The sequence below is a fragment of the Monodelphis domestica genome, chromosome 6 (genome assembly GCF_027887165.1).
Source record: "Monodelphis domestica isolate mMonDom1 chromosome 6, mMonDom1.pri, whole genome shotgun sequence".
NCBI classification, from domain to species: Eukaryota; Metazoa; Chordata; class Mammalia; order Didelphimorphia; family Didelphidae; genus Monodelphis; species Monodelphis domestica.
The window spans coordinates 108,399,756-108,426,407 of record NC_077232.1 but is presented as its reverse complement, the minus strand read 5'-3'; positions in this window follow the sequence as shown (position 1 = coordinate 108,426,407).

Here is a 26,652-nt window from a genome sequence, read left to right as displayed (position 1 = left end):
TAGTAGTCTCTCGGTAACCGAGGATGACGATTGTCTTTGTGCGATTTCATCTATGGTGTATAGATGAGTGCACAAAAACACTTGTGCGTGAAGGAGATTTAAGTGGAAAAGCCGATGCACAGAGACAGTCCCACTCTCTCGGCATTGGAAGCCTGGGTCCAGTGGCACGAAAAGTCGTTACACCTGGAGACTTCCTCAGCTGCATTGGATGGCCGTGTAGTCCTTTGTGCTCCAACTCGCCCTAAGCACTTCACAGTGCCTTGCTGCATCGCCATCTCAGCCGTTGAACCTTCTTGTTGGTTTCTTCCGTCTGTTCGTCCGAAGCAGTCTTCACATGCTGGGTGAGCAAAGCCCTGGTTCTCTAGGGGTCAATGACCCGATGGCTACCCTCACAAGGTTTGGCCGGTCTGTCGAAGCCATTGCCTGGGGTGTGGCCACTGCCCCATGCTAGCAGCTACTGGGAGCCACAAGTGAGAGCTGGGTGTCAGGTGGGGGTCATAGGCTGGAGAGCTGCCCTAGGAACTGACAATGATAATAGGCAAACCACAACTATTGGGACATGCACAGACAAACAGACTGAAACTAAAGAGACCAACACAGACATGCAAGCCACAGGGGGTACAGAAGGGGTGCAAAATATTCTTCCAATCTAGGATTATGTAAAATTGAGCCAAGATTCTGGGATTGTACACCTAAAAATTCACAAACCTTTCTTTGTAGCTGATCTAGAAGGCCTGAGGAGTAGAAATCCCAGATTTTATCTGGATCCATATAAGTGTATAAAGGAGCTAAAATAGGCAATCAGGCTTTATGAGCCCAATTTCCAGGATATGGAACTTCTTTGGGGGAACTTTTTACCCCAGGAGGAAAACTCCAATTCATTAACAGGACAAGCTTAGACCCAAGCCTTACAGACTGGTGCTTAGTTCATTCAGACTTGGAATTGTCCAATCCTTATAACCTGACCTATCTTCATAAAACTAGAGAGGATCTCTTGGAAGCAATGAAAATATCTGCCCCCTGTTCAAATTCTTGGGCAAATTTGAATGCATGTGCCAAGAATTAAATAAGCCCCCTTCTCTCTTCCTGGATCATCTGGTGGAAGCCACAGAAACTGTCTTGGGCTTCCCAAAACAGAGCGAATAAGCACTCTAGCATGTGAGGAGGCAATTCCTCAAAGACTGTACTCCCCAAATCAGGCAATTTTTCAAGCAGTTTTATCTGAAATTTGAGTCAATGACCCTAGAAGACCTGAGGGAATCATCATCATATTTATTTGACTCAAACCAGGAACAACACTATGAAAGAGATGATCAAATTAAAGATTTCAAACAAAAAATTAAAAGAGGCAAATAATACCATAAAGCAGGAGATAGAGGAAGGCAAGAATTTAGCCTATCTTAAAACTCATAGGCAGCCTAGACCGCAATTCCAGCAAACTAGACAATCTACTGTGAATTTTAGATTTACTCCACCCTGCTTAGTCTTTAGAATTTTAGCAACCAGGAATGTCTACACCCCTACTTAAGGATTAACTGTAGAGGAGGATGGCTATTGACTGACATGTGCTAGCAAGTGACAAATCAGAAACAACTGACTGACCCCCTGGCCTGTCCTAAGCCAAGTTTAAGCTACCATTGATACATGTGAGATGCAGGAAGTGATGTAAAGAACTGCCTATATATTTTGTGTCACTTCCTGTGCTCTTGGTGGGTGGCACTGAGAGTTCTGGGCGGTGTTTTGGCATAGTATGGTTTAGGTGAGGCGTCTTCCCTGAGTGACCTTGGTGAGTGGTAAGACTGATTCCTTCTTTCCTTGACCTCCCAAACAGCACTCTCCTCTTAGGAGACCACTCATCTCAGAGGAAGCCTCATGGCTGGAAGCTGAGCTAGATTTAATCTTCTGAGAAGGCCCCTTGACCAAGGCCTCTGAACTTCCCTTGGCTTAGGCTAGGTCAGAGAAAATCTTATACCCTTTCCTCTCTCTCTTCTTCTTAATTTCTTCCTTCTATTGTAATTAAATCACCATAAAAATCCCAAACTGACTGGAAGTATTCCTCAGTTCTAGCAGGTGGGAACAAAGATTTATATTTATGAAGACAGGAAAGTGCATCACTAAGAAAGAGAACTGGAAATGGGTGCAGGAGAAGTCACAGGGCACAGGAACCAGTTGCACAATACTTAGTGGAGGAAATAAACTATGGGGATAGAAAACAAAAGTGCAAAAGTTATGAACAAATAGAGGAGGAAATCGAAATGCAGAGGGATGTAATAGAGATAAAAAACAAAATTTTGGGGACATAGGAAACACAGAATGGGGTACAAGGAAACAGTGAAAATAACAAACCACAATATGACACACATGGGAAAGTTTCTAACTTGCAAGGTCAATGGGGTAGCAGTTATAGGAGGAAACATCCAAAAGTCCACAATGCAAAGCAAAAATGATGCAAAACTGGAAAAAGGCAATTACATAGTAAAGGAGACAAACTTACATGAGGGTTCCATAAGCTCAGAAGTGCAGAAGGCAGAAGAGAAACATGAAATTTTAGCTAAAGGGTTCAGTAAGGGACACGAAGTAGTTTCCAGCATTCAGACCTCCAAATACGGCTCTCTTTCTACTGAGCCACCCAGCTGCCTACCAAGGGATGCTAGGAAATGTTTCTGGAAAGGGAAAGTCAATGACAATGAAAGGACATCAAACCTAAATCCAGAAGTGAAAGAGTTCCATCCTAAAGCATCATCAGGGGCTAGTGGAAGCACAGAATAGCATCACTACCAACAAAATCACAAACTCAGACTTGTAGCACTGAGATGCACATTGGAAGCACAACAAACCCTGAATGCTTACTCCAGCCAGACATGGGAAGTCTTAAGCACCAATAGAAAGATGCAAGAGAAGGGACGGAATGGAAAGTGGGGAGCACAGCTAGGGTATTCATCACAACTGTATGCTTGCCCACGTACCATACATTTCTTTATTTCTTTAAATCTCGCAGCCTGCACTAGATGATTTAGCTCTTTGTAAATATAAGTAATTAGACCTTTGTCTGAAGTTTTTGTTATGAAGATTTTTTCCAATTTGTTGTTTGCCTTCTAATTCGCATTGCATTGGTTTTGTTTGTACAAACACTTTTTAATTTAATGTAATCAAAATTAATTATTTTACATTTTGTCATTTTTATAACTCTTGCTTGGTCTTAAAATCTTTCCTTTCCCAAAGATATGACATGTATACTATTCTGTGTTCACCTAATTTACTTAGAGTTTCCTTCTTTATATTCAAGTCATTCACCCATTCTGAGTTTATCTTGGTGTAGGATGTGAGATGTTGATCCAAACCCAATCTCTCCCATACTGTCTTCCAATTTTCTCAGCAGTTTTTTATCAAATAGTGGATTTTTTTTGTCCCCAAAGCTGGTATCTTTGGGCTTATCATAGACTGTCTTGCTGAGGTCACTTACCCCAAGTCTATTCTACTGATCCTTCTTTCTGTCTCTTAGCCAGTACCACATTGTTTTGATGCCCTCTGCTTTATAATATAGTTTGAGATCTGATACTGCAAGGCCACCTTCCTTCACATTATTTTCATTATTTCGTTGGATATCCTTGACCTTTTGTTCTTCCAAATGAACTTGGTTATGTTTTTTTCCAATTCAGTTAAAAAGTTTTTTTGGTAGTTTTATGGGTATGGCCCTAAATAAGTAAATAAATTTGGGTAGGACTGTCATTTTTATGTTAGTTTGTCCTACCCATGAGCAATTATTGTTTTTTTTTCCAATTATTTAGATCTAGTTTTAATTGTGTGGAGAATATTTGCAGTTGTGTTCATATAGTTCCTGTGTTTGTCTTGGCAGACAGATTCCCAAGTATTTTATGTTGTCTAGGGTGATTTTAAATGGAATTTCACTTTCTAATTCTTGCTGCTGAGATGTGTTGGAAATATATAGAAATGCTGATGACTTATGTAGGTTTATTCTGTATACTACAACTTTGCTAAAGTAATTGATTATTTTGACTACCTTTTTACTTGATTCTCTAGGATTCTTTAAGTAGACCATCATATCATCTGCAAAGAGTGATAGCTTGGTCTTCTCATTGCCAATTTTAATACCTTCAATTTCTTTTTCTTCTCTAATTGTAACAACTAGTGTTTCTAGCACAATATTAAATAATAGAGGTGATAATGGACATCCTTGTTTCACTCCTGATCTTATTGAGAAGGCTTCTAGTTTATCCCCATTGCAGATGATGTTTGCTGATGGTTTTAGATATATACTGTTTATTACTTTTAGGAAAATCCCTTCTATTCCTATACTTTCTAGTGTTTTCAATAGGAATGGGTGTTATATTTTGTCAAAAGCTTTTTCTGCATCTATTGAAATAATTATGTGATTACTGTTGGTTTGATTGTTGATATGGTCAATTATGTGTATGGTTTTCCTAATATTGAACCATACGTGCATTCCTGGTATAAATTCCACCTGGACATAATGGGTAACCCTTGTGATCACTTGCTGGAATCTTTTTGCTAGTATCCTATTTAAGATTTTTGCATCTATGTTCATTAATGAAATTTGGTTTGTAGTTTTCTTTCTCTGTTTTTGACCTGCCTGGCTTTGGAATCAGTACTATATTTGTGTCATAAAAGGAATTTGGTAGAAGTCCTTCTTTGCTTATTCTGTCAAATAGTTTGTATAATATTGGGATTAGTTGTCCTTTGAATGTTTGATAGAATTCATTTGTGAATCCATCAGGACCTGGGATTTTTACTTATGGAATTCTTTGATGGCTTGTTCAATTTCTTTTTCTGATATGGGGTTATTTAGGCATTCTGTTTCTTCTTTGTCAATCTAGACAATTTATATTTTTGTATATTCATCCATGTCACATAGATTGCCATATAATTGGGCATACTAGTTTTTAATGATTGCCTTAATTTTCTCTTCATTAGAGGTGAGGTCTCCCTTTTCATCTTTGATACTGTTAATTTGGTTTTCTTCTTTCCTTTTTTAATTATATTGACCAGTACTTTGTCTATTTTATTTGCTTTTTCAAAGTACCAGCTTCTAGTCTTATTTATTAAATCAATAGTTCTTTGACTTTTGATTTTATTAATTTCTCCTTTAATTTTTAGGATTTCTAATTTAGTTTTTATCTGAGGATTTTTAATTTGTTTACTTTCTAGTTTTTTTCAATTTGTATGCCCAATTCATTGACCTCTGCACTCCCTAATTTGTTAATATATGAACTAAAGGATATAAATCCCCCCCTGAGTACTGCTTTGGCTGCATCCCATAGATTTTGAAAGGATGTCTTATCATTGTCATTTTCTTCAATGAAATTATTAGTTGTCTCTATGATTTGTTCTTTAACAATCCGATTTCAGAGAATCATATTATTCAATTTCCAATTAATTTTTTATTTTCCTCTCCATTTATCTTAATTATTATTTTCATTGCATTGTGATCTGAAAAGGTTGCATTTATTATTTCTGCTCTTTTGCACTTATTTGCAATGTTTTTATGCCTTAGTACATGTTCAGTCTTTATGAATGTACCATGTACTGCTGAAAAGGTGTATTCCTTTTTGTTCCTATTTATTTTTCTCCACATATCTACTAACTCTAATTTTTCTAAGATTTCATTCACTTCTCTTACCTCTTTTTATTTATTTTTTGGTTTGATTTATCTAATTCTGATAGAGGAAGGTTCAGGCCCCCTGCTAGCTAGTACAGTTTTTTTCTATCTATTGCAACCTTGAGCTCCACTAGTTTCTCCTTTAGAAATTTGGATGCTATGCCATTTGGTGCATACATATTGGGTACTGATATTTCCTCATTGTCCATACTGCCTTTTATCAGGATTTAATTACCTTCCCTATCTCTTTTAACTAGATCTATTTTTACTTTGGCTTTGTCAGATATCATGATTGTGACTCCTGCCTTCTTTTTCACAGTTGATGGGAAATAGATTTTGTTTCATCCTCTTACCTTTACCCTATGTGTTTTTCTTGTAAACAACATATGGTAGGATTTTAATCATAATCATAAAGTAGGTTTATAATCCACTCTGCTATTTGCTTCCATTTTATGGGTGAGCTCATTCCATTCACATTCAGAGTTATGATTACCAGCTGTGTATTTCTCGACATTTTTTTCCACTCCTAGTCCTGCCCTTTCTTCTTTCACTATTTCCTTCTACACCAGTGTTTTGTTTTTAATCAGTCCCCCTAATTCCCACCCTTATTTTACTTCCCTTTCTATCCCCCTTCCCTTATTTCCCTCTTATTTTCTTTACAGTCTTTTTAAACTACCCCTCCCTCCCTTGTATTGCTTCCTTCCCCACCAGTCCATTTGTTACCCTTCTACTTCTCTATAGGGCACAAATCAATTCTCTGCCTCAATGGATTTGATTGTTCTTCCCTCTTTGAGTCAATTTCAATGCATGAAAGAATTAAGTATTTTTTTGTATCCAACCTCTTAACCCTTCTAGTGTATTGGTGTTGTCCCCCACTTCCGCCATGTGTGCTTCTTTATGACATATAAATTTACCTCCACCTTGTCTCTTTTCCCATTTCTCTTATTTGTTTTTTATCTGGATTATCATATTCCATGTCTTCCAGTTCTTTGGTGTAGATGTGTTATCCTAACTGTAGTTCCATGGTATCTGAATGACTTCTTATCAGCTTGTAATATTTTTTCCTTGGTCTGGTAGTTCTTGAATTTGGCAATAACATTTCTGGGTGTTGTCAGTTGGGGATTAAGTATAAGAGGTGATCTCTGGATTCTTTCAGTCTCCACTTTTCCCTCTTGCTCTAGAATGTTGGCGCAGTTTTCTTGGATAATTTCCTGTAGAATGATGTCCAGGATTTTTCTTTTGTCATGATCTTCCAGTAGACCAATGGTTCTTAAGTTGTCTCTCCTAGACCTGTTTTCTAAATCTTCCATTTTGTGAATGAGGTGCTTCATATTTTCCTCAATTTTTTCATTTTAAAAAATTTTTTTATAGTTTCCTGCTGCCTTGTGAAGTCATTTGCTTCTAGTTGTTGGATTCTAGTTTTTAAAGAATGAATTTCATCCCTGGCTCTTTGGTTATCCTTCTTCTTCTGATCTTTCATCTCCTTTGCTTCATTTTCAAGCTGATTAATTTTAGCTTTCAAGACACTGTTTTCTGTTTCCAGATGCTTTATTTTGCTTTTCGAGCTCTTTTCCCAGTTGTCTTCAAACTCTCTTAATTGTTTTTTGAATTGTATTTTGAGTTCTTCCAAAGTTTCAGTGTTTTTGCTTGGTGTTCCTTGATCCTCCTCTGTTTCATTTGCTCTTTGTTCATTGCCTGGATAAAAGCTATCAATTGAAATTTCTTTTTTCTTTTTCTGTTGTTTACTCATATTTCTCCCTTCTTTTATCCCTGTAGTTTCCTGTAGTCTTGCTTCTCTCATTATGTGCTGGGTTTAGGCTGTTCTGTCCTGAAGGGGCTTCTTTGTTCTACTATTTGATCAGCTTAGTTCAGATCTTCCCCAGATGACAGCAGAAGCTAAAAAGGAGCTGAGCTTCCTGCCCTGTTGTCAATGTTGTTGTCTGTAGTTTGTTGCAGTGTTTGCCCTTGGGGCTTAGTCAGCAAGACTCTCAGATAAGTCTGTGGGAGAGGAGTGTTGGAGCTTGAGCCTCCCAACCTATGAAGGCTTCTTATCTGCCCTATTTATGAGATCAATTCAGGGCAGAGGAGTTGATCTGCAAAGCTGGATGTTCCCTGAGGCCAAAACCTCCAGAAGGGGTGGATGAGGGTGGGTGGGCAAGATGAAGCAGCTGGGCTGTCTCGAGCTGCCTTCTCTGTGCTTCTCCTCCAGCTGCCTCTACTCCACCTATGTTCTACGCCCTGAGCCTGGCACAGCTTTGTTGGCAAGGTACTCTCTCTGAACTAGCACCCTTATCCACCCAGAGATTCCAGCCACCTCTGGAAGCTCAGTGCTATAGGTGGAGGAGATGTCCTGGAACTTTCCTTCTTCTTTCCCCTTAAACCCGCATGTTCTAGAGTTCAGACTTTTTGGGGGGCATACCTTTTAAATTGGCTCCAGGAGGAGGGTTCTCTAGCTCTGTCCTCTTGTTAGATTTGGTTTTCAGTCCCCTCAAAGCATTGTGTTTTTGATTGGTGAGTAAGGGTTTACGTAGGTCTGAGCTGTTGCTGTCTCTAAGCCACCATCTTGACTCCCTTTCCAATGGCAAGAGTTAAATTTCCAGAATTCCTAAAATATCTATTATGGACTATTGGCAATTTGTTTAGAGGAGAAGTGCTGAAAATAATGAATCAGGCATATCCAAGGGACAAAGAATGTCCACAGTTGTGACCCTAGGCTTCTACTAATAATAATAAGTAGGTAAAAAAAGGCTTTTCTTAGTGGATTTATACTTGGAATTAGATGATTGCATTCAATATACATTCAGATACATAAAAACTCTTTATGTGAATTTCCAACAATGGATTGAGTAACTGATTTATAACTTTCAGGGATCAGGAATTTGAAAATAGCACTCAACAATGTCATTGCTTGTGATGAAAACAAACTTCCCAGCAATCTTCTTGGTATGGTTTTCATTCTAGTCTCCAATTTCTTATGAAGAAAAAAGTTCACTTTCTAATTGGAGTTTTCCATTACTGATTTTTTTCTTCTTCCATCCATTGGCCTACAAAGTTCATCATTTCTTCATACAGTACTTGATCAACAAATGTTTAACAAATTTCTCCCTCCCCTTGGGCAGTCCTTTCCATTTGATAATTTGTTCAGTCATTTTTAGATGAATTCAATTCTTTGTGATGCCATTTGGAGTTGTCTTAGTAAAGATACTGGAGTGGTGTATCTTCTCTTTCTCCAGATCATTTTATAGATGAGGAAACTGAGGCAAACAGGGTTAAGTGTCTTGTCTGGGGTCACATAGCTAGTAAATACCTGAGGCCAAATTAGAATTCAGAAAGATGTGAATTTTAAAACTGCTCAGACTTGGAACATTTGGGTCTCCCTGAACACTAGAGTTTTGCTTGGGACAAAATCTTATGGTGAGTGGATAAAAGACTGACTTAGTTTTCTCTCTTAAAGAGAAAGGCCTAGGCCCTAGGCCTTTTCCTACTATTTCCTCTTACTCTGTCTCTCTCCCTTCCCTTAATTCCTTCATTCGTATTAATTAAAATCTCCATAAACCCCAGCTGACTTGGGTATTTCATATTTGGGAATTTTCCCCATGGCAACCACTTATTTTTGATATAAAATCAAGACACTAAAATTATTTTTACAGTTTTGGCAATTCACAGTCATTGAACCCACATTTTCATGGTCACAAAGATGAGTCTTCCTGACTTCAGAGCTAGCATTTTATCTACTGCACCCCCCTTCAATTTTATAATATCTTAATATAGTATAATAATAATTTTATAATGTTTTTTTTTTCTAATAGCTCACATTTTTTAAAAAAGCATTCTATAATTGAGAGAGCACTTTCCTTACAAAATCCCTCCAAGGTAGGTAGTGCAAATATTTTCATCTCCATGAGAAAACTGATGACGTGCCTTGTCAGAAGTCCCCAAAGTGGTAGAACCAGGATTCAGACCTAGGTCTTCTAAAATTAAGACTAGTATTCTTGCAATTACTCTATACTGCTTCTATCAATTCAACACTCAATGCTCCATTTTCCCTTATAACTTTGCCTGCTATAAAAGGGTTCTTGACCTTATCTGTGTCATGAACAACTTTGACAGTCTGATGAAGCCTATGAATCCTTCTTAGTATAATGTTTTTAAATACAAGTATAGCACTGTCTACCCTGGCTCCCACATCTGCCCTCAGGGTTCCAAGGCATATCCTGAGAGTGTGGGGTGTTTCTCTCCTCTACTGTCATTGGCCAGAGCAACTAATGATTATGTTTCTCCTCTTCCTATTCTTAGATGCCAGTGATTAGCCCCAGTTTCCCTTTAGATTTCTCTTTAGATCTCTAGGAGAAAAGAATCAAAGTTTCACATACTTCCTACTTAGCATCAGTCCCAACAAATTCACTGCCAAAGGCTGAGATTACTTCAGTAGCCCAGGTCCAGAGGGACACTCTTTACTCCTTGAGTAATTCATGGTGGATTGGAGGCAACACCAAGCAGGAATGCAGATTCTGGAATGCCAGGATGCTGATGTACTCTCTGGACATTTCATACTCAACAAGTTGGAAGAACTGTTTTCCCTACACCTAGAATAGATAAAACCAAAAGAAAAAGGATAAGGGGGTCAAGACTTGTTTACTGAGGCCACATGACCACAGAAGGTAGAAAGTCCTGAGCCTTTTTCCTTTATTGAATGGGCCCTCACTAGAGAGTTAGGTGAAAGCCAAACAAGATGAAGAGGCAAAAAGTGAAGTGAAATAAATTAAGTAAGTCTTTTTAAATGCCTCTGCAGCCAAACAAAAGTCCTCTTAGTTACCTTGTGGTTAGCCAACCACAGTCTGTTATGAAATGTCTTTCTAAGACTCTTTCCCAAGGTATGTCATCATAATCCTCCTTGGGGAAGAGTTTGCAAAGGTCAAGAAAATGAGTAGGACTTGTTCATACACTAGCCAGACCCCTTTTACACATAAAATCAAAAGACATAGGATTATAAAGGAAGCCAATTCTGTTGAAATACAGTCATTGAAATATTTTTTTAAATCAAGTTCAAGGAGTTCAGTTTCAAAACACATATTTTATTATAACCTGTTCTATAATGCCTTTCTCTATATGTAAGGGCTCTTTACTTCAGCTCTATTGTAAGAGACAATGTTTCTATTAGGCACTGACTAGGTAGAATTCTTCTTAGAGATCAATGACTTTTCAGGCCACAGTACTACAAATGTATGCTTTCATGTATAGGATCAAAGTTCCTTTGCTGTTCCTAGTTAAGCTGATGCAAGCAACATCCTCTAATACATGAAATATCTAACTTCATCTGCTACAGCAAAGACAGAACAGCTGCAGAAAAGTCAATAGAAAACAAAAGCAGCTAAGATAATAAGCAAAAGAACCATTCTTGACAATTCCCTTTTCATAATCCACATTTAATTCAAAATACAAAAGGACTTATTTAGAATGTGGCAGGTTTTTAATGGCTCTTCTCTACAGCAGTATCTCTAAAGTGGTGGAAATGTCAAGCAATTTTTGACTCTTTACTAAAGCAAGGAATTAAACACACAAGAGAAACAAAGGGTAATGATACAGCTAATGGCAATGTGTCCTGTTGTTTGGCAGTGTCTAGCAGGGTGCCACAGGGATCAGTTTTCATTCTGGTCTAATTTAACATCTTCATTAATGATCTGGAAGAGAAAGTAAACAGTACATTAATTATAATCACAGGCGATGCTAAATTAGGATGTACTGCGTGCAACACCAAAAAGGATGCAAAAAGGCCTTGGAATGAAAAGAAAATAGCAAAATTAAATTTGGAAAAATGCATTGTATCTGTGAAACAAATATCCCAAGAAAGAACAACTGAACGGGGGAAAGGCACTTGGAAAGAAAATATAATCCTAGGCAATATACATTACATGTTATAGTGCTTTATAAAGCACTTTTGCATCCATTATCACATTTGATTCATTAGAACCCAAGGAGAATTTAGCATCTAATCCAGTTCCCTTCTAGAAAAGTGAAGCAACTTCCTCAGGGTCACACAGGTAGGGAGCAAATAGCAGAACTGGGATTTGAACCTAAGTCCTCTGGCTTTAAATCTATTGTTCTCTCAATTACTCTGCAAATTTGAGCCCAAAGAGGTTAAGTTCCTTATCTAAGGTTTCATTACACAGATCCAAGTCTAGAATTTGGGTCTCTGAACTCTTATCTTGGATAGGTATAGAGAGTGTTGGCCCTAGAGTCAGGAAAATTCATCTTCCTGAGTTCAAATCTGGCCTCAGACACTCATTAGCTGTGTGATCCTGGGCAAGACACTTAACCCCATTTGCCCCAGTTTCTTCATCTGTAAAAGGACCTGGAGAAAGAAATGGCAAACCACTCTAGTATCTTTGCCAAGAATTACCCAACTGGGGTCATGAAGTGTCAGTCATGACTGAGAATAACTGAAAAGCAATTCTTATCTCAGGACTTCCTTTACCATAATCACACAGCTCACTACCTGAAAAACAATGGAGGAGTAATAAACAATATAGAATGTCAATGGTATATGTTGGCAGAAAGAAGGGGAAAGTAATTTGTGGCACAATACATGGAAATGTAAACTGCCACAGAAGGCTAAGAAATCACCCTTGACTAAAAATATTTTTCCTCCCTGCCTAAAATTTCACCATTAGCTCATTCTTTACTGTCTTAAAAAGATGCATTTTTAAACTGACTTTAGGCATTGTGTTATTTGGTAGTTCTGTGAATATATTAGAGATGATATAACAGTGGATAAAAATCTAGTGTTAGAGTCAGAAAGACTTGAGTTCAAGTCCTACTTCTGATTATATGACTAAGGGGAAATCACCTAATCCTCCTGGTAACTCTCTAAGACTGAAGGTTCCTCATAAAGAATTGGATGGGATCTCAGAAGCCATCTAGCAAAATCCATCATGCAAATGAGTTAACTCAGGCCCAAGAAGATTTTGATTTCCCAAGGTAGCAGTAAGAATTGGAAGTAGAGTTGGAACCAAAGCCCTTTGATCCCTAAAACAGTGCTCTTACTGATTTGCTTCTATGAACAGAATGGGATTTGTCTATCTTGATGGAGTTATAGGTCCTATGTCTGAACCACTATGATAAAAAACAAATACAATGGCTACCAATCTGGGAGTTTGGGGAGTGAATGCAGTATAACCAATATTGTCCTGTACTAAGTTCAGTGCTATAGGGTCAGGTTATTAACTACATTGATGTGATGATAGTTTGGGGGAGGAGGTCACTGAAATTCAGGATCTTCCTGAGGAAGGGCTCACAAAATGGAACCTGGCACTGGTAGAAGGGCAATATATCTGGCACATAGGAAGAACTTAATAAATGTTTAGTGATTGACTGACATCACAATTCTGCCTTGGACTGACCCTGGATATGTACTCGTTTTCCCTAAAGGAGTACAGGATTAAACTGATTTATCCACACTTCGTCACCTCGTCATCATAACTAATGGCATATTTACAGACAGCTGGTCAGAGTGAAGGTTCTGTAATGGAACTCAAGACATGAGAGATCAAGCCTATGACCTTGGCCACATTAGGGCTCCAGTGAAAGCAACTGAGCAAACAAGGTCATGTAACTACAGCAGGTGTATTGGGATTAGACGATGCTAAATTTAGAAAGAAAAGACTTTCTAATGATGAATTCTGATGCAGCACATAGCAGCATGCTTCATGTAACCTTGGAAGCTGGTAGTGAATATTTCCCAGGCACACAGATGAGAAACGTCCTTCTCTTTGCCCAAGTTGAGGACAGTTCAACAATGGCAGAGAAGACCCTTGAGGGTGCTGGTTGGGAGAGTGGAAAAGGGAGTGTTGACAGGGGTGAACTGGAATGGTTATGCAAAATTATGAATGGACAAAGTTTGTTTCCAATATCTTTCCAAACTCCTTTCTAGTCAATCTTCTTTACTGAGTGTCCCAATCCATAGTCCAGAAAGATCATGATCATCGATGACTCTCAACTAATGTGTTAGCTGACAACAAGCCCCAAGAATCACATTATAATACGAGAACACCAAGGAACTTTCAAGACGTATAAGAATAAAGCTATCATGGTAGATTGACAGATACTGAGCCCTATTCAGTACCTTTCCTTAACCTAGTAACATATTAAGACAAATTCCCACCCTGAGACATCAGGCTAATGGGTATCTTTTTTAATTTTTTTAATTGATCACAATGAAAACTTTAAAAAATATTATATAATTCTTTAAGTAAAAAACAAGCTTTCTCCTCATTTAATTTATGTTTTCATTTCATTCATATCCAGGGTCAGTCCAAGACAGAACTGTGATGTCAGTCAATCAATAAACATTTATTGGGAGAAGCTGGGTAGCTCAGTGGATTGAGAGCCAGACCTAGAGACAGAGGTCCTAGGTATAAATCTGACCTTAGAAACTCCCAGCTGTGTGACCCCGGGCAAGTCACTTAACCCCCATTGCCTAGCCCATACCACCCTGCTGCCTTGGAACCAATACACAGTATTGATTCCAAGATGGAAAGTAAGGGTTCAAAAGAAAAAAAAAGGAAAAAAAGAAAAAACTATAAGCAAATTAGGCGAACACAGAATAGTATACTTGTCAGATCTATGGGAAAGGAAAGACTTTAGAACCAAGCAAGAGCTAGAAAAAATCACAAAATGTAAAATCAATAATTTTAATTATATCAAATTTAAAAGTTTTTGTACAAACAAAACGAATACATCCAAAATTAGAAGGGAAGCAACAAATTGGGAAATAATCTTCATTACAAAAACCTCTGACAAAGGTCTAATTACTCAAATTTATAAAGAGCTAAACCAATTGTACAAAAAAATCAAGCTATTCTCCAATTGATAAATGGGCAAGGGACATGAATAGGAAATTTTCATTTAAAGAAATCAAAACTATTAAAAAGCACATGAAAAAGTGTTCTAAATCTCTTATAATCAGAGAAATGCATATCAAAATCTGAGGTATCACCTCACACCTAGCAGATTGGCTAACATGACAGCAAAGGAAAGTAATGAATGCTGGAGGGGATGTGGCAAAGTTGGGACATTAATGGCTGGTGGAGTTGTGAATTGGTCCAACCATTCTGGAGAGCAATTTGGAACTATGCCCAAAGGGCAATAAAAGACTGTCTGCCCTTTGATCCAGCCATAGCAGTGCTGGGTTTGTACCCCAAAGAGATAATAAGGAAAAAGACATGTACAAGAATATTCATAGCTGCGCTCTTTGTGGTGGCAAAAAATTGGAAAATGAGGGGATGCTCTTCATTTGGGGAATGGCTGAAGAAATTGTGGTATATGTTGGTGATGGAATACTATTGCGCTCAAAGGAATAATAAAGTGGAGGAATTGACTGGAAGGAGGCCTGGAACAACCTTCAGGAATTGATGCAGAGTGAGAGGAGCAGAACCAGGAAAACATTATTCACAGAGACTGATACACTGTGGCACAATCAAATGTAATGGACTTCTCCATTAATGGCAATGCAGTGATCCTGAACAACTTGGAGGAATCTACAAGAAAAACCATTATCCACATTCATAGGAAACACTGTGGGAGTAAAAACACCAAAGGAAAAACAACTGCTTGAATACATGGATCGAAGGGATATGGTTGAGGATGTAGACTAAATGAACATCCTAGTGCAGACATCAACAACATGGAAATAGATTCTGATCAAAGACACAAGTAATACCCAATGAAATTACACGTGGGCAGTAGGAAGGGTGGGTGGAGAGGAGGGTGGAAAATAATGTGATTATTGTAATCAAGGAATAATGTTCTAAACTGACTAAATAAACTAATTCAAATGGAAAAAAATAAACTGGATGTCCTATAAGCAAAAAAAAAAAAAAAGCACATTTATATTTAACTTAAATCTGGGTGTTCTTATGGCAACATTTAAAATCTCAGAATATCAATGGAAATTTTCAGTTACCAACCTTTTGTATAAGCACATTGTTATTTTCATTTTAGTGCTTCCTAGTTGTCTCCAGAGACCATGCTGTCTAGCAAGTTTATTGTACACAACACACTTAACACAAACCAGAGTGCACATAGAACATATTTAAATTTCATTCCACTAAATAGAAAAAAAAAGACAGCAAACAGTAGTGATGAAGTTTCTTAAAATAATTTAGTGTACACAAATGTTTGAGCCAGACTAATTGGTCTTTTTTAAGTGGAGGAAGGCAGCATTACCTGAGAGCTTCTTAGCTGTAGCATAAGTTGCATCTTGTGCCAATTTTTCTTCCAATAGGAACACACTTTGTCATTCCATGAGTTAGGTGATTGCTAAAAGTGGGAAAGGTCTGAGGAAGTTGAGGTCGATTTCAGGACCTTTTAAAAGTCCATTCACTATAGCTCTGTGTTAAGTTTTCATCTGATTTTTTCATTTTTTTTCTCCTTTAATTTGGAGACCTCCCCCTGAAGGTCACAGATCTCATTCTCAGTCTTGCTTTTTTTCCCCTGATCTCATATGTTGTATATTTCCTTGAACGGAAGAGAGTTTAAACTCTAAATTCAGAGTCCCACTTGGCTATTTCAAAAAGCCATTGTAAAAAGGCATTCCACTCAAGGTTTTTAATCTTGGGGCCAGCAGAATCAAGACTCATCTGCAAAAAGCTAATTTTGTTTCAATCAAAGTAGTCCCACTATTGCTAGCAGTGCTGGGTATCATATATAGTTAAATTCTGCCAATTATCCAAAAAATATTACAAGTATATGGTTGATAATTTGAAAACATGTACCTCACAGCCATCCCTTTAGGGAGATTTTTTGTAATGGACCCTAAATTGTCCATGAGTGTTAATAGTTCTTGATTAGAGAGCCAAAAACTCAACCAAAAAAGAGATGAGAGTTCAGGAATTGGAGAGTCTTAATTAATCAAGTGGGGCCACTAAATTTAATCCAAACTGGACACAAGAGGTCCTGTGGTACCAGGTGCTGGAAGTCAAAAACAGCAACCAAATCCCACTAACTGACACCAGATATGACAATATGAAAATAAAGAGGACTACCAAAGTATCAACAAGGATGTGTTATTAACCAGGACAAAGAAACTAGAGTTCAGGGTTACCACACAACATTGGGGAGTTTAGAGTACCCACTCTGAAACAGAAGAAATATGTTCAAATAAGTATCAACAGGAAGGAGTAGTCAGTGTAGGCAGCAAGGAAAAAAGCTAACATTTGATGAGATCAAAGACTCTAGATGTGATTAAAATCTGGCCAAATCAAAGACTCTAGGAGAGGTAAGTTTCCAGAGATAGCACAAGACTTGCTCCAACAAAAAGGCCATTGAGGTCAAAGTAGATCCTTCTGATAGTTGCATTTGATAATGTGTTATTTATAAGTATAAAATCCTATCTATATGAAAGTGTAAACATACATAAGATAGAGGGAGTGAGTTTTTTGGGCAAAATGGCTTTATGACAATATAGAATATGGAAACTATAAGTATCATGAGAGTGGAAACCAAGTGTCATCTAAATTTTGTAACTTCCCCTGGCTACCCTGACTTTTTTCAAGTCTAGCTAAAATCCTACCCTCTGTAAGAAGCCTTTTCTGATTCTCCCTTAAAGTTAGTGCCTTCCCTCTAAAATTGGCTGTGATTTGTCCTATTTGAATCTTGTTTGTTCATAGTTGTTCATTTTTGGTATGTTTTCTCTCCCATTAGACTGTGAATTCCTTGAGAGTAGGGATTATTTTTAACCGTTCTTCATATCCTCAGCACCCAGCATATTATTGGGTATACAGTATATAGTAGGTATTTAATAACTGCTTAGTGAGCCTGAAAGAATAGTGAAACTTTTAGTAGAAATAAAGAAGTTTGTAATAGAGGGTGGTTTTGGAATAAAAAATAATGAGTGCTTCATTAAAACTGTTAAGTTTGAGCTGCATTTGAGTCATCCAGTTTGAAATATCCAGTAGGCATTCAGTGATGGAAAACTCTCCCCTCCCCTAAGAGAAAGCCTAGAGCGGGATATGTAGATCTTTGGACCATCTGCATAGAAGTGTTAATTAAACTCCAGAGAAATGATGAGGTCACTAAGAGGGAGTATAGAGAGATAAATCCCAGTAGTAATAGTAGTGGCTTCAGAATAGATCAAGAAAGGCTTCATGTTTTGGTTTTGATGTGCTGGAGTTTGATTTGGAATTTAAAAGATAAACTTAACAGGAAAAGAAGGGGGGGGGGAGAACACTCTAGGTGTAGGGAGCTGTGATGTGTGAACAAAGGCATGGAAGCAAGAAAGCAAAGATAGTGAGTCCACTAATATAAAGTACATGCAAAGGATTAATATGGGTAAGGCTGGAAACAGTAGGTGGCACCAGTTTGGAGAGTGTTTTGAATGGCAAGTAAAGGAATTTGAATTTTCCTTAATAGACAGAAAAGAGCCACTGAATGACCTAACGCAAAAGTGGGCCTATTATATCTATACCTAAGAAACAGTTCTAGGAGTAGTAAAAAGACTAAATCAGAGAGACAACAGGAGATAGCAAGAAGATCAAATAGAAGTCATTACAATAATAAGAATAGGTACAAAGGTGGTCATAATATAAATAAAGAAAGGATAGAAAGTAAAAACTATTGTAAAGGTAGAGTGGATAGGAATTAGTAACTGATTGGATATAGGAGTTTAAGGGGAAAGGAGTAATAATACCAAGATTTTTAGCATCAGAAATCAGAAGATACAATTGGCGGGAATAGCAAATACAGAAGGAAGGAAAAGTGTGTAGAAAAATTTATTGCATTTTAAACACATTTGATTTGAGGTTCTAGTATGGGAAGGTGCTTAGGGAAGGGTTCAAGAGAGGAGTTGTAGATATGGGAATCATTTGAATTTAGGAACTCATAGAAATGAAAAACATTGCCAAAGGATAGAGTAGAGAGAGAGAGAGAAAGGCAAAGGGAACAAGAATCATTACTAAGAGAGAGAGGTTAGAAGTCATAGGGTCCATGTGCTAGGATAGAAAGATAGAAGGATAACTATTTTCATATAATTGGTTTCTTCTATAATCAGACAGATTTTTTAAACAGTATTCTGGGAAGAGGGTGCATGGACTTCATTCGAGTACCAAAGGAGTCCACAATACAAAGAATGTTAAGAACAGTACCATGAAAACACTTGAATTAACAGGTAATGAAGAGGGTGAGAAATGAAGAAGGTAGAGAAAGAACAGTTTGAAAGGTTGGAGAAAAACCAAGGAAAGTGGGTTTTCTCAGAAGCCATGGGAAAAGAAAGTATCTAGAAGAAATAGCTGCTCTATATATTGAGAGCTTTATCCTGTGCTTTTTTACTATCCATAATATCCTGTCCTACTTATATAGTCCTGGTTAAAACATTTTTGTTCCTGACTCAAGAGAATCACAAGATTAAAAATAAAAGAATGTAAAGGTGAAACCATAAAAAGTCCGTTAAGGGTAATATGAGTTGAAATGCAAGATTATGTGAGTTGTAAATATATCCTTGGTATTTATTTCTTTTTTATCTACTTTCCTACAAAAATTTGAGAAGAAATTTGGGGGAAAAACCATATCTATAAGAAACGTTTTGGTCCCCATGAGATCTTTTCTTGGGAGATTATAAAGGCAATCTAAATGTTTCCTCAAATTATTTGGATACATATACACAACTCAGAAAGCAAAATAAGACTGAATTAGATAACCTCAACTCAATAGAGCACCAGATGATCAACCAACAATCAATTCTAAGTGCAGAATTCTAAGGTAAACTAAACATTCCCCTATTCAAATAGAATTACTAGAAGAGGTTTCGTTTCCAGTGAAATCTTCTCTTTAGACAAGCATGATCTCATCCTGGGGTCCAGTAACTTTAAAAAAATATTTAGATTGACTTCCTTTGTAATTCTATGCATTTTTGTATGCATTTGAAAATATTCTTCTGAGAAGGGGTCCCTGAGACAAAAAAAAGATGATGTGAGGATCAAATGAAATAACATATAAGTAATTTACAAATCTCAAAGTGCTACATTAATGCTATTATTATTATCATTATTATGTAGTCCAAGTATCTGTTATACCTGATAGGTAGTTTTTTTTTCCTTTCAAAGGCAAAGGTGCATTTAAATGAATCACAATCCACTGAATCACAATTTGACTTTGTAGGTGGCAGTCCTGCTAATTAAGAAACCTGTAATTATAATATCTGAAGGAGAAAACTACCCTTGTGCTTGATTCTCTCATTTCCCCTCAGAACCCTCTGAATCTATCAACTATGTTATCTATCTCTCTAATTTTCATATCTAGCTATCATTCTATGTTGGGTACTAGTGATTCAGAAATTTAATTATTATTTTTTAAAACCCTTACCTTTTGTCTTGGAGTCAATACTGTGTATTGGCTCCAAGGCAGAAGAGTGGTAAGGGCTAGGCAATGGGGGTCAAGTGACTTGCCCAGGGTCACACAGCTGAGAAGTATCTGAGGCCAGAAATTGAATTATTTAAAGATTCTCTCACTTTAGAACTTACTTATCTGAACTGGAAATGTGGTCATCCTATCAGGCCAGATAGATTTAAGGCAGATAGGCTACTTCCAAACAAATTAAAAGGATCTATTTTAGTCATTGAGAATTCAGGAATAAGAAGAGTATATTGGCCTTTCTAACATCAAACATCTTCCTTTTTTCTCATCACACTATATTCATTTTTTGTACATTTGAGCTTTTTGTCATTTAAGTATCAATTTGTTATTAAGCAAAACTCAATTATTTTAAATGAATACAATAATGCAAGCATAAAACCAAATTTCCATATCCTAAGCACAGGTGAAAGTAGATCTGCAAAAAAAAAAAAAAGAAATATCATGGGCTATGTAAAATGTGCAAAGGCCCTCACCATTTTTTGTTGTGTTCAGATGTTTTCAGTCATGTCAGACTCTTCATGATCCCATTTGGGGTTTTCTTGACAGATACTGGAATGTTTGCTCTTTCCTTCTCCAGCTCATTTTATGGATGAGAAAACTGAGGCAAACAGGATCACACGGTGTCTGTGGCCAGATTTGAACTCAGGAGGATGAATCTTCCTGATTCCAGGCCCCACCACTCCATCCACTTCAGTACCTAGCTGCCCTTCTACTTAGGATCTCCTAAAGATGTATTATTAAGATAATTACCTTGGTGGAGATTATAATAGTCACAGATGAAATTAATAGGTACAGGTAAAATTCAGGATGCTTTAACAAAAATCTGATGAAACAGGACGAAATTCAAAAGAAACATGTGGAATGGAATGACTTACTATATGGAAGAACAACATTATTGAGATGTAGGAAGGCAAATTAATTTAGCTCAACCATTTACTATGGACCTACTTAATTCAATGTTTGATACTAGGGATACCAAGACAAAAGAAAAAAGGAAATACAATTTGGTAACTACATGACTCAGTAGATAGAAAGCCAGGCTGGACACAAGAAATCTTGGGTTCAAATGTGGCCTCAAACACTTTTTAGCTTTATGACCCTGGGCAAATCACTCAACTCCAATTTCCTGACCCTTATCACTCTTCTGCCTTGGAATCAATACTAAGTATGGATTCTAAGACAGAAGGTAAGGGTTTAAAAAGACAAAAAGAAAGAAATACATTCCCTGATCCAAAGATACAATATATACACAGATTGATAATTTAAGGAGACAGAGCACTAGCAAGTGGAAGAGGGATAGTAGATAGGGAGAAATGATCAAGAAAAGCTTCCTTTTGGAAGAAGCTAACCTGAGTTTAACCTTGAAGACAGATAGAGATTCCAAAAGGCAGTGAAAAGCAATAAGACTATTCCCTGTATGGAGGCAAAAGATAGAATGCTCTCAGTTCTGGGAACTGCAATTAAGCCAATTTAATAGTAGTAATAACTAGCATTTGTATCATACCCAGTATGAGCCAAACTCTGTGCTGAACACTTTACAAATATTATCACATTTGATCCTCACAACAGTCTTGGTATTATTATCTCTGTTTTACAGATGAAGAAATGGAAGTAAACAAAGGTTAAATGATTTTCCCAGGGCCTCACAGATAGTAACTATCTGAGGCAGAATTTGAATTCAAGTCTTTCTGACTTCAGAACAAATGTCCTATCCATTGGGCTTGAAGTCAGGAACACCTGAATCTTGGCTAAAGTGAAGAAGTTGTGAAGAGAAGTAATTCAAAATAAATTGGGGGTAGGTGAGGGTAGCTAGGTGGCTCAGTGGATTGAGAGCCAGGCCTAGAGATGGGAAGTCCTAGGTTCAAATCTGGCCTCAGACACTTCTATCTGTGTGACCCTGGGCAAGTCACTTGACCCTCATTGCCTAGTCCTTATGGCTCTTCTGCCTTGGAACCAATACAGAGTGTTGATTCCAAGATGGAAGGTAAGGGTTTAAAAAAACTTAAATGAAACTAACTAAATAAATAAATGAGTCTGGAAGGATTGGGAGGGACAATCTTAAATGTATTTGCATTTTATACTAGACACCACAGAGAACCAAGAAGATGTAGAGTAGTGAAGTAAAATGGTCAGACTCATGCTTTAGAAACATGGTCTTCACAGTGAGGCAAATGCAGGAAAATGCCTTGAGCAGAAGCTGAGTCTCTATATTGTCTTCATAGACCTGACAAAGGCGTTCGACACAGAGAACAGGGACACATTGTGGGTGATCCTCAGCAAGCTCGGTTGCCCAGAAAAATTCATCAAACTGATCCAGCTCTTTCATGTCGACATGACAGGGGAAGTCCTATCTGGTGGAGAGACTTCCGATCGCTTCAACATCTCCAATGGCGTGAAACAAGGCTGTGTCCTCGCTCCGGTACTATTCAACCTATTTTTCACCCAAGTATTACGACATGCTATGATGGATCTAGACCTGGGCGTCTACATCAAATACCGACTGGATGGCTCACTATTTGACCTTTGCCTCCTGACTGCAAAAACAAAGACAACAGAGAGACTCATCCTGGAAGCTCTCTTTGCAGATGACTGTGCTGTCATGGCCCACCAAGAAAATCACTCCAAACCATTGTGGACAGGTTCTCCACCGCAACAAAACTGTTTGGCCTGACTATCAGCCTCAGCAAAACAGAGGTGCTGTACCAACCTGCACCAGGGAGGCCAACTAACCAGCTGTGCATTACAATCGACAGCACGCAGCTTTCTAACGTCAACACCTTCAAGTACCTGGGCAGCACCATCGCCAACGACGGGTCCCTAGACCATGAGATTAATGCCAGGATCCAACAGGCCAGCCAGGCACTCAGGCGGCTGCACTGCAAAGTCCTCCAACACAGAGGTGTAAGCACTGCGACAAAGATCAAAGTGTACAACGCAGTAGTCCTCAGCTCGCTTCTGTACAGTTGCGAGACATGGACATTGTACCGGAAACACATGAAACAGCTGGAGCAATTCCACCAATGCTCCCTCCGGTCAATCATGAGGATCCAATGGCAGGACCGAATCACCAACCAGGAAGTCCTCGACAGAGCCAACTCCACCAGCATCGAAGTCCTGGTCCTCAAAACCCAGCTACGATGGTCTGGACACGTCATCCGCATGGACCCACAGCGAATACCAAGACAGGTATTCTATGGTGAACTCTCAGCTGGACTCAGGAAACAAGGCCGACCAAAGAAAAGATTCAAGGATCAGCTAAAGTCCAACTTGAAGTGGGCTGGCATGACACCAAAGCAACTAGAACTCGCTGCCTCTGACAGAAGCAGCTGGCAAACCCACATTCACCATGCCGCCGCCACCTTTGAAGATGAGCGACGTCGACGTCTTGCCGTTGTGCGTGAACGCCGACACCAGGCCACAGCCGCACCTCCCGTAACAACTGGCGTCCCATGCCCCATGTGCCACAAACTGTGCGCCTCAGCCTTTGGACTCCAAAGACACATGAGGGTACATCAATAGATGATAATGCACAAAGACAATAGTCATTCTCGGTCACCGAGAGACTACTACTGCATCTTTTTCCAATTACATATAGAAACAACATTTAACATTCATTTCCTCACATTTTGAATTCCAAATTCTTTCCCTCTTTCCTTCTTTCTTGTCCCCTCTCCCTGAGATGGTGAGCAATTTTATATAGGTTAGACATGCTATCATGCAATACACATTTCCATATTCATCATGTTGTAGAAGATACATATCACTAAAAAAACTCATGAAGAAAATATAATGAAAAATGATATGCTCCATTCTGCATTCAAACTCCATCAGTTCTTTCTCTAGAGCTAAATAGCATTTTTCATCATGAATCCTTAGGAATTGTCTTGGATCATTGCCTTACAGAAAATAGCTAAGTCATTCACAGTTGATCTTCATGTAAAATTGCTGTTTCTGTGTACAGTGTTCTCCTGATTCTGTTTTGATTAATTTTGTATCAGTTCATGTAAGTCTTTCCAGGTTTTTCTGAAATTATCCTGTTCATCGTTTCTTCTACAAGAGTATTCCATTACAATTGTATACTATACAATGTTTTAGGATTATCAATTTGTTAGGTATGTGGGAAATGAACTGGAGAGGGGAGAGTAGGAGGAAACCAAGTGGGACAGGATTCCCATCTCACAGGGATCCCCCTGCCATGTGAATAAGCTTTCTGATGAACTTTGGGCATATTGATTTGCCATTGTAGTTACTTAAGGGCATAAAAAGTCTACCCTCATTCTATCAAGGTCTTTCAGATTTGATGGCTCTTCTAAGGCTGTACAAGTCACCCTACATTTGTCTTGCATCCTAAGTGTTTCCAGGAGACAGTCTATTTGACTACTTAAGTGCTGTTGTGTCCCTGGTAAGTATCCTTTCAATGTTAGGACTAAAAAAACCTCCTTTTACTAACTATTGAATGAAAAAGGAATCTTAATTTATATTGTAGGATTTTGGGCCTAAGATAACTCCAATCATAACACCAATGAAAGAAACATTGTCTATTTACAAACAATACTTGGGCATTATATCCCAAAACAAACAGAATATAAGAAATTATGAACCAATTATTGCAAATCTAGGGCAAGCTAAGTGGCACAGAGGATCAAGTACTGGGCCTGAATTCAGGAACACTTATCTTCTTTAGTTTAAATATGCCCTCAAATATCTACTGTGTGACCCTAGGCAAGTCACTTAACTTTGTTTCCCTCAGTTTCCTCAACTGCAAAATGGGCTGAAGAAGGAAACCCCAAATAGGATCATAAAAATACAACTGAAAATGATTTAATAACAGCAAATTCTAAATCCACAATATCTTCTAGGGAGAAACATGTGAAAATATATTGCCATTGTTGCCCAAAGAATTCTGTGGAACATTAATGTTCTAGCAATATTAACTATGAACATTTTGATATTAGGAATAATTTTCTGGGGCAAGAGGAAAGAAGAGAGAGGAGAGGCAAGGCAAGGCACTATGTGAAGATAGAGTGAATCAATGTATATAAAGCAAGGGGTGGAGGCAGGGGAAGGAGAGTTTTCCCCACTAACTCTAGCTGCAGGAGCACTATAAGTGAGCCACAGCAGTGAGTAGGTCAAGAGTCACTGAAGGACCTGGAAGGAAAGTGTAGTGATATCTCCAGGAGAATTTCAATAGTGACCAACTTGGAAAAAGGATCTTGCAAAGAGATAGACTAAAATGAAAGGTAAGAGACCCTGAGAACCAATGAAGAACCTGAAGGCTACCAAAAGATGAGTGTGCAATCAAGCCTTCCTATTAACTCAAAACACTGTAGTAGTGTCTGCTGACAAGCTGACCATCTCTACAAGGATTGTTTTTCAGGATGATGGCTGAGGGGAGTGGGCTAAAAGTATTTTATTCCAAAGGCTCTCAGGTTCAGACACTTGAACTGACTCCATCAGGGTCTGAAGGGAGATAGTGGTCAAGATGCTACTGGTGGTTTGTTTGCCTGGCCCATGTTGCATCCTATTTCTGCCTTAGGGTACCTTAAAGCTTCAGCTAGCCTGCTTTGTGCATGGCAATTAGTTAAGATGGCTAACTCCCTCTCAGGAGTTCCTTCTCCAGATGATAATTATGAACACTGGGCTGAAAGCAAGACCAGTGGTCTAAGGAATATTGCCACTTTCAGGGCTCCTTTGCCTATTTATGAATAACACAATAATAAATGGTTGTTTCCTTCTTTCCAGGGCATTTGGACATTGTACATTTAAAGGGGCCCCTCTACTATGGACATAAGTGTACAGTTTGGACCAGGTTCAGTCCTGTGAGAATTTGGACTTGAATGAGAGAAATTTGACTCCTTTTCTTCACATTCTAGTTCTTTAAACCTCTACCTTGACACCTGAGGAAAGATTCATTTATAGGTGGGTTATTGCTTATATCTAGAGTTTCCCCCAAAAAGAAGTAAAAATTTCTTCAGTGTATAATATGAATCACATATGGGATAGATAATTTTTTTCCTATATGCAAAAGAAATACTAAACATAAAACACTTTCAACGTATATCAATTTACAACCACCATCTTCTAGGAAATTGCTCATCATTTCTTATTATATTATTATTCATATTATAATCATGTTATTCTTATTCTTATTAATTTCATCTTATTAATTAATTAAAATTAACATATTAGTATCCTATTACAATCATGTGACATAATTTATTTAGCTATTCCCCAATTGGGCATCCCCTCAGTTTCTAGTTCTTTGCCACCACAAAGAGAGCTGCTATAAATATTTTAGAACATATAATTTCTTTTCCTTTTTACCCTAATAACTTTAGGAAACAAACCGATTGGTGATAGTGCTGGGTCAAAAGGCATACAGCCTTATAAGTGTTTGGGCATAATTACAGATTGCTCTCCAAAAAAGTTGGAACAGTTCACAGTGTCCCCGTTTTCTACATCCCCTTTAAGATTGATCAGTTTACTCTTCTGCATTTTAGCCAGTATGATAGGAGTAAGATTATATCTCAGAATTGTTTTGATTTGCTCACATTTTAACAGAAAGGAAAGAAACCACTAGAGGAAAAATTGGAAAAGAAAGAATTACA